Source organism: Gossypium hirsutum, chromosome D04 (assembly GCF_007990345.1).
Source record: "Gossypium hirsutum isolate 1008001.06 chromosome D04, Gossypium_hirsutum_v2.1, whole genome shotgun sequence".
Lineage (NCBI taxonomy): Eukaryota > Viridiplantae > Streptophyta > Magnoliopsida > Malvales > Malvaceae > Gossypium > Gossypium hirsutum.
The window spans coordinates 23,741,508-23,751,211 of NC_053440.1; the positions used below are offsets into that span (position 1 = coordinate 23,741,508).

Sequence of the window (9,704 nt, forward strand, 5' to 3'; positions counted from 1 at the left end):
TCATCATGGTTCGCTTGAAAGGCTCAAACGGTCCAAACGGTAGTTGCCTAAGTCATTTTCAATGTTCCATGCTTCTTAGGATTTCGCCTCAAGAAACTACTAAGTCAATTCTAAAGACTTAAACTTTCATGCATGCCTAACTTTCCTAAAGAACTAAAATTTTATGGTATGATTTGCATGCTTTATTAGAAATACATTTCATGTCATTATTAAGAAGGTAACATAACAATTTATTGAAATAATCAAACTTTATTCATACTTAAATTTAGCATACTTAACAAAATTCAAATTTATTGAAAAAAAATCATATTCATAATTAAAAGAAAAATTTTATTCTGAGTGGAAATAATTTCAATTTTTGGTCCCCCCAACTTAAAATGAACAATGTCCTCATTGTTTAAAGTGAATAGGTATTATACACCAGGTAGGATTTTAGAAAAGAGGAGGTGAGTCAAATTGACTGCTTAAGTACCAAGCTCTCTCGAAATCCTATCCTAGACATGTATATACCTATTGCCACACTTTAGCCTTTGTGACTTGTTTAGATTTTATTCATGGTTCCTATCTTTTGTTTTATTGTGAAAAAATAAAAATTCCTAATTAACCTAATCCTAAAATAACTTAAGAATAAAAATAAAATAAAGTTGAGGTCCTCCCTTTTTTATTTGTTTGTCAGTCATTCCGAATTTGACTCATCTTTTGCTTCATCATTATTGCCTTTGCATGAATTGCTTTGCTCCCTCTTCGACAATGAACTCAATGGTTCAAATATGAAATCTGGAAACTCAGGCACAAAAATAAATGGGTCATTATAAATTTTCTTAAGGGCACACCTCATCGAGTCATCCCTTATTTTTAGTATCTCCAGTAGGTTTGTTGCTGCCATTGCATGTGTTGCATTAAGTCCATCAACTTTGACAGGTTATCATGAAGATCTGGGCTAGGCGGTGGAGCTTCAAACATTGAGGTTTCGATATCAGGTTCAGCTTCTGGTTCCATTGGTTTTGCCTCATTAAGGACTTTAGTTGATTGCTTTGGCGGGATCTTTATGGGGCCATCTTCTGCTTCTTCAGGATCCTCACTTTTTTCAACTCGTTGCTGTAGAATAGAATCTCCAGCTACTCGGTAGAGGTCCCAATCGGTGATTGTGCCCTGACTATACCCTTTCTTCTTTACGTTCACAAGAATTTTTGCTTTTAAGCACATAATTGTTATCGTAAAGGGGAAATAGGCTGGGCCAGAACGTCTAACGGCCCAATTTCGCATTTTTGTTAGGATGATTTTGGCCACATCAATGGTCTTTCCAGTTAGAATTGAGTATAATAGGACCATTCGCTCTAATGAGATTGTAGTCCTATGCGAACTAGGCATAAGGCTGAAACGGATGAAATAGAACCATACCTTCGCAAGTGGTGTCATATATTCTTTTCGACACATGTGGATTCTTTGCTTTGACATAGTCCATTTAGAACCTGGAACTGTGAGTTCCTCGAGAATTTCTTGCAAATTTTCAGGCTTAATATTTCTCAACAAAGAAGAATATTCATCGTTTTTTAAATCAGGTAATTCAAAGAACTCATTAATAGCATTTGAATTTATTGGTACCTTGATTCCGCGAATTGGAACTTCGGTCAATTCGCTTGAGGTTAAATTCACATAGAATTCACGAACTAGTTCCTCATCCACACTTGGTCTCGTTTCACAAAACAATTCCCAATTCAGGGCTTCAGCAACTTGACAAATACGTGCCATAAAGTCTCCGTAGTTGCTTTCCTTCAATGTGAAGCCTTTCTCGGGATGCATCTGTTGATTTTTGAAGATACTTTCGTATCTTACTTTGGATTCTTCACAGTGGAACTTATTTTGTGTTTCATCGATTTGGGCGGAGGCACGAGTTCTCTTGCGAGGCATGATTAACCTGAACATAAAATGGGAAAAATTATTTTCTCAAAAATTTAATTAATAAAAATTAGTAATAGTTCAATGATTTGAAAAATTAAATAATTGAATAAAATTAAAATTTAAGAGAAAATTCGATCTTACCACATTTTTTAAATAATTAAAAGAAAAAGAGGTCAATTTAAGGTAGGTTGGAGGATTTGGCTAAGGATTGATGAAGGTGTGTGCCGCAAGAAGTGTTAGAAGGCTTCTAGGTGTGCGGGCGGATGGGTGCGAAAGTGGGCAGCAGCGTGCGAGGCCTTCGGCAAGCAGACCTGATGCGCTGGGATATGCGCAGGTGTGGAGCATAGGAGCAGGACACGGCCTGGGCAACTGCTGGGGCTGGGGCGTGTGGCGTGCTGAGGCTGCTAGCCAAGCAATGTGCGATTGAGGCTTGCGGCACTTAAGGGATTTGGTGCTTTTGGGTTTTGAGTAGAATTCTTAGAGAAATGTAATAATTTAAATATTCTAAGTCTAGTCTTAGTCAAAGTTAACAACAATTAATATTGAAATTATCAATTGCTATTAAATTATTAAAACAAGAATAAAATATGATTAAAATTAAACTAATCCTAATTCTATGCTAAGTTGATAAAAATTAATATATAAATTATAAGAGATATAATTATATATTAAAGTTTATCATATTTATATAAATATATATAAAAAATATTTATTTTAGATGCCTTTTGGAAATATTTACAAAACGAGGCACCTAGTTTATATTATTTACAAAATTAGCAACCAAAATTTAAAAGTAATTCAATTAAGTCCCTATACTTAATGAAAATTTGAAATTGAGTTGTAATTTAAGACTTGGATCACAATTTGACCCTTTTATTTGAAAAATTAAAAATTTATTGTCATTCAAAGAATAATTTGTCAGAAAATTATGTAAAAATCAATTCCCAAGAAGATTGGATGGGTCACAAGCGGTCCCGCTTAAGTTCCAATCTCCTAGACAGAATTTATTTAAACATAATAAACCCAAAAATTTACCAGAAATAATTTATTAAAAATAAGAAAATTTAAATATCTGATAAACTGAACAAGATTTGATCCCGTTCAAGTTTTTCTCCATAGTAATGTTTCAAACGCTGAGCATTGACTTTGAAATTACCTCCCTTACCTTGGAGTTCAACAACTCCATATGGATAGACGTGTTGAATCATAAATGGACCGGACCAACATAATTTTAACTTACCTGAGAAGATCCTCAATTTGGAATTAAATAACAAAACTTGCTGACATGCTTGAAATTCTCTAACTGAAATGTGCTTGTCATGTCATTTCTTGAGTCTTTCTTTGAGTAATTTGGTATTTTCGTATGAGAACATTCGAAATTCCTCTAGCTCGTTGAGTTGGAGCATCTGTTTCTCTCTAGCAAGCTTAAGATCTAGGTTGAGTCGTCGATGAGCCCAGTAAGCTTTGTGCTCTAACTCTAGAGGTAGATGACAGGCTTTCCCAAAGACCAACCTGTAGGGTGACATTCCTAAAGGTGTCTTGTATGCTGTTCTGTTAGCCAATAAAACATCATCTAGTCTTTTAGACCAATCTCGTTGGTTCGGGTAGACTACCTTTACAAGTGTTCCTTTGATCTCCTTATTTCCAATTCAGCTTGCCCATTTGTCTACGGATGGTAAGTTGTTGCAACGTTGTGTTTCACTCCGTGCTTGTATAATAACCATTTTAACCACTTGTTCACAAAGTGGGGTCCTTCATCACTGATGATAGCTCTTGAGGTTCCAAACCTTGTGAACACATGTTTCTGAAAAAACTTCATCACAACCTTAGCATCTTTTGTCAAATATGCCTCAGCCTCAACCCACTTAGACACATAGTCTACTGCTACTAGTATGTACTTGTGATCGCAAGATGGAGGAAAAGGACCAAGAAAGTCAATACCCTATACATCAAACAACTCTACCTCAATGATGTTTGTTCGAGGCATCTCATTTTTGTTGGTGACATTTCCAACCCTTTGACATCGATCACAACTCTTCACGTAAGCATATGTATCCTTGAATAGTGTTGGCCAAAAGAATCTTGCTTGCAATACTTTGGTCGCTGTACGTGTACCTCCAAAGTGTCCCCTACTTGGAGCTGAGTGACAGTGGTATAAAATCTTCGATATTTCATCTTCAAGCACGCATCTCCTGATCATTTGATTTGCATACTTTTTAAACAGATATGGCTCTTCCCAGAAATAGTACTTCACATCGTAAAGAAACTTTTTCCTTTATTGATACGTCTTATCAATTGGCATCAAACCACAAGCTAAATAGTTAGCAATATCAGCAAACCAAGGGGTATTATGGACGTGATTTACCTTCAGGATATGTTTGTCTGGAAACATCTCCTGAATTAGTATAAGAGAAGAATTCCCTTCTTGTGGCTCCAATCTGGACAAGTGATCTGCTACTTGATTTTTGACTCCCAAGAATTCCCTTCTTGTGGCTCCAATCTGGACAAGTGATCTGCTACTTGATTTTTGACTCCCTTTCGATATTGAATTTCTAGATCGAACTCTTGAAGTAGAAGTCCCATCGGATTAGCCTCAGCTTAGCGTCCTTCTTTGCAAGTAAATACTTAATTACCGAGTGGTCTATATAGACAGTCACTTTGGTACCTACTAGATAAGATCGAAACTTGTCAAAAGCAAACACAATATCAAGTAACTCTTTTTCTATTACCGTATAATTTAGTTGAGCTCCTGTTAGAGTTCGACTTGCGTAGTAGATGGGATAAATAACTTTGTTCCTTTGCTGTCCCAAGACAACTCCAATTATGAAGTCACTTGCGTCACACATCAATTAGAATGGAAAATCCCAGACTGGTGTGACGATTATGGGTGTCGTGACTAATCGGTTCTTCAAATCGTTGAAAGCTTTTAAGTATTCCTCATCAAACTTGAATATAGAGTCCTTCTCCAATAATTTGCATAAGGGTTTAGCAACTTTGGAGAAGTCCTTGACAAATCTTCGTTAAAAATCGGCGTGGCCTAAAAAGCTCCTAACACCCTTTACAGATGTTGGAGGTGTGAGTTTCTCTATAACGTCTACCTTTACTTTGTCTACCTTGATCCCATGTCTCGTTACCCGATATCCTAGAACAACTCCTCGTACCATGAAATGACACGTTTCCCAGTTGAGTACGAAATTCGTTTCTTCACATCGCCTTAGTAAATTAGTTAGATTGGCTAAGCAATCATTGTAAGTATCTCCGAATACTAAAAAATCATCCATGAAAACCTCCAAATATTTCCCAACCATGTCAGTAAAAATAGACGTCATACATCTTTGAAATGTAGTAGGTGCGTTAAATAAACCAAATGGCATGCGTCTAAATGCAAACGTAACGTATGGACAGGTGAATGTCATTTTGTGATGATCATTCGGTGCTACTATAATCTGATTATACCCTGAGTATCCATCAAGAAAAGAGTAGTAATCTCGTCCTGCGAGTCTATCCAGCATCTGGTCCAAGAACGGCAAAGGAAAGTGAGCTTTCCTAGTCGCCTTGTTTAGCTTCTGGTAATCGATACAAATTCTCCATCCCGTAACCGTTCTAGTCGGTATCAACTCGTTGTTCTCATTCTCTACGATCGTGATACCTCATTTTTTTGGCATGCACTGGACCGGGCTTACCCATGAACTATCTGAGATGGAATAGATGATACTCGCAGCTAACCACTTGATGATCTCTTTTTTTACTACGTCCTTCATGATGGGGTTCAGTCTTTGTTGTCCATCAATCGTCCCTTTTTTTCCATCTTCCAGGATAATCTTGTGCATGCATAAAGATGGACTAATACCGTGAATATTGGCTATGGTCCATCTGATGGCCTTCTTTAATTTTTTCAGCGCTAAGATAAGTTTCTCTTCTTGCTTAGTGGTCAATTCTGCAGAAACAATCATAGGCAGAGTAGAAGTGTTACCTAGATAAACGTATTTTAAATGAGAAGGTAATACCTTAAGTTCTAATTTAGGTGGCTCATCGATCGACACTTTTAGTTGGGAATAGTCCCTCTTTTCTAACTCTAAAGATTCAAAATGTGATTGTGGATTAAATCTCCTTTGATTAGCTTCTAGCAAAGCTAAACATTCATCCTCTTCTTCATTATTTGGAGGATTCGATGTCAAAATTCTTTCTAGTGGGTCCTCAACACAGTTGAGTTCCTTCTCCACTATTAAATCCTCTAAATCAGACACTGTAGAGCAATCATCCATTGTGTCAGGAAATCGCATAGACTTAAAGACGTTAAATGTTACCTGATCATCCTAAACACGCATAGTGAGCTCGCCCTTCTGCACATCAATAAGGGTCCTTCCAGTTGCTAGGAACGGCTTTCCTAGGATGATTGGTACTTCTTTGTCTGCTTCAAAATCTAGAATTACGAAGTCAGCAGGAAAGATAAACTTATCTACACGTACCAATACGTCCTCAATTTTTCCTTCTAGATGTGCTAAGGATCGATGTGCTAGTTGAAGCGTAACTGTAGTTGGTCTAACTTCTTCTATCCCCAACTTCCTAAATATTGACATAGGCATCAAGTTGATACTTGCACCTAAGTCACATAATGCCTTACCATAATATATTGCTCCAATGTTGCATGATATGGTAAAACATCCAGGATCCTTCAATTTTAGGGGTAGTTTGTCTTGAAGACATGCACTGCATTCCATCGTCAGAGCTACCGTCTCAAATTCTCCAAGTTTTCGTTTCTTAGACAAGATATCTTTCATGAACTTGACATAGTTCGACATTTTCTCAAGTGCTTCAACCAACGGGATGTTGATGTGAAGTTACTTGAGTACGTCAAGGAACTTCTTGAATTGAATCTCCTGCTTCTGTTTCTGAAGACTTTGAGGGTAGGGTGGTGGTGGTTTCATTATTGGGACTGATTCTGGTTGATTCATCTTTGGCGGCAATTTTGCATCTAATGACATTGTTAGTTGATCAGAATGAGCTGGTCCTGAGGTTACTTTATCGGGTTTTACAGATTCTGGTTCTGGTGAAACTGGAATTTCAACACTTGGTTGAACTTCTTCTGAATCATGAGCGTCAGCTGGCTCCTTTTCAACTTCGACAGTGTTAGGCTCTACTGCCTTTCTGCTCCTTAATGTCAACGCTTTACAATGTTCCTTCCCCAGATTTCTTAGGTTCTCCGTGTCACTAGGTAGAGCACCTTGTGGTCGGTTTCTAAGTTCAGTAGTAAGCTGGCCCACTTGATTCTCCAAATTCTTTAGAACGGCTTCGTTTTTTGCCATGTATGCCTTCAATAGATTCTCTAAGCTATTGGATGGTTCTGCTTGGGTTGGTTTCTGAACTTGTTGCGAGAAACTAGGCGGCTGAGTTGGTCTAGGTTGTGCATAAGTGTTATTGGTTCCAGCCCCTTGGTTACTCCAGGAAAAATTTGGGTGATTTCGCCATGATGAGTTATAAAAGTTGGATTGCAGTCCTTGCCTCCCTCGGTTTTGATTTTGGTTACCCATGTAATATACGGATTCAGGGTTCGATGGACATTCTTCAAATAAATGTCGTTCCCCACAATACACACAGACTATATTCTCAAATTGGTTAGGTGGTTGGGCTTCAAAACTGTTAGACCCATTAGTGGTAAGATTCTTAAGCATTGAGGATATTGAAGATACCTGAGATGCGAGTGAAGTGAGAGAGTCCACTTTATGTATTCCAGCAACTCGTCTTCTTGACGCTGCTCGATTGGTTGGCAATTGATAATTGTTGCTGGCAATCCTCTCAATAACTTCGTAAGCCTCATTATAAGACTTAGAAAGGAGAGCACCATTAGCAGAGGCGTCCACTACCATCCTTGTGTAAGCGTTGAGACCGTTATAGAATGTCTCAAGTTGAAGCAATGTGGGATTCCATGATGAGGGCACTTTCGTAATAACTCTTTGTACCTTTCCCATGCTCCATATAGGGACTCATCATCCATTTGTTGGAAGGTAGTGATCTCATTCCTCAACTTGGCATTCTTGCTCGGTGAGAAATACTTCATAAGGAATCTCTCGGCTAACTCTTGCCATGTAAAAATAGAGTTCGGTGGCAATGAGTTCAACCAGGAACGAGCTCTGTCCCTTAGCGAATATGGGAACAACTTCAGTTGTAATGCATCTTCAGGTACTCCGGCTAACTTGAAAGAATCACTCATTTCCATAAATAGTCTTAAGTGAAGATGAGGATCTTCAGTAGGCATTCCACTAAATTGGCCCACAGTCTGAAGTATCTGGAACATGGCTAGCTTTAGCTCGAATTATTGTGCCTCGATTTTGGGTCTCCTATTACCTGGATTAAGATCATTAAATACTGGCATGACATATTGTCGTAAAGCTCTATCCCTATCATCAGCAATAAGGATAGGATTCTGGGCAAGGTTTGCTCCGTTTCCTTGATTCATATTCTCAAAGTTTATCTCTTCGGTTCTTCTCTGGTTCGCTTGTCTTCTTCGTTGTCGAAAGGTTTGTTCTATTTCAGAGTCCACAGGAAATAATCATAGTTAGTAAGTCGATAATCTGGTCAATACTCATAAACACCTGAATTAATCACAGAAAGATTAAGTAAGTAAAGATTTAAATAAGAAAATAAATAAACCAAAATGTAAAAATAGATTCACAAATAATGGATTTTTTTTAAAAACAGTCCCCGTCAACGACGCCAAAAACTTGGAATGAGGAAAATGTGCAAGTGTACACAATCACAACAAGTAATAAAGTGACAAGTAAATGTCGATTTATCGTACCCACATGGACTGTAAAAGAATTATTTATGAAAGTAAGTTTAAACTCTTTGGTGAAAGAGAAAATTTGGATTTGGGAAATGATTAAAAACTAGAAAAAAAAGGAAAATAAAATAAAATAAAATAAAATAAAATAAAATAAAATAAAATAAAGTTCTAATGCACGATTTCAAAAGCTGATTTTAATCAAGATGATATAATTGTGTTGGATTAATTACATTTCCTTACCTTAGAATCATTAAACTTATGCTTATAATCATTACTAATAAATCACGACAACTTGGTAATTTGCTAACTTATGAACATATTTACAAATAAAAAATCCATTCATCTCTTGTACATATTCCTATGTCAATTTGACTGAGAAAACAAATTTATAAAGATAAACATGTTATTGCACATACATACTTATTAGATTGAACAATCTCTCACATATTGCTATGTCGATTCAAATGATTAATTCAACCTAATAAGCATATAAAAAACTATGTGAGGTAACAAATTATCCTTGCCTTGAAACAGTTTAATCACAATAATCTTGCAAGTTATGCAAGGCATATGTATAACCGAATACAATGCTAATCTAATCTTCAGCTACCTTAGAAGAATTAAACATGCACTGATTAAGTACTGTGTCCATTAATTATAATTTCAATGCTTTTAAATAATTAATTCTTTAGTTATCTTACAATTGTAATGCAAGAATAACTTAATCATGGTTTTATTTAATCAAACATTTTACCGAAGCCTATAACATCATAAATATAAATTTAACAAATCAAGAGGATGGAATGCAATCAACCCAACATGAATTAAATTCAAGCTAAGCTGATTAAATTAACCATTCCAATAGCATAAATATTCATACATATGTTCATCATAAAAACAACAAAAATTAAAAAGATAAGGAACAAGAATCAAATCCGGTGGTTTTCCGTGGCTTGACTAGGTTTCTCCGTTCTTTCTTCTTTGTTGTCCTCGCCGGTCAAGGCTGATATGAACACTC

The 9,704-nt window shown here is 36.6% G+C and overlaps 1 non-coding gene across 1 annotated transcript; it reads left to right on the forward strand.

Annotated features, from left to right (window-relative positions):
• The first annotated feature begins 7,823 nt into the window (after positions 1-7,823).
• Positions 7,824-7,930, forward strand: LOC121216682 (small nucleolar RNA R71). Its single transcript, XR_005912862.1, has one exon. It is a non-coding gene; the product is annotated as a small nucleolar RNA R71 (small nucleolar RNA).
• The last annotated feature ends 1,774 nt before the right edge of the window (positions 7,931-9,704 follow it).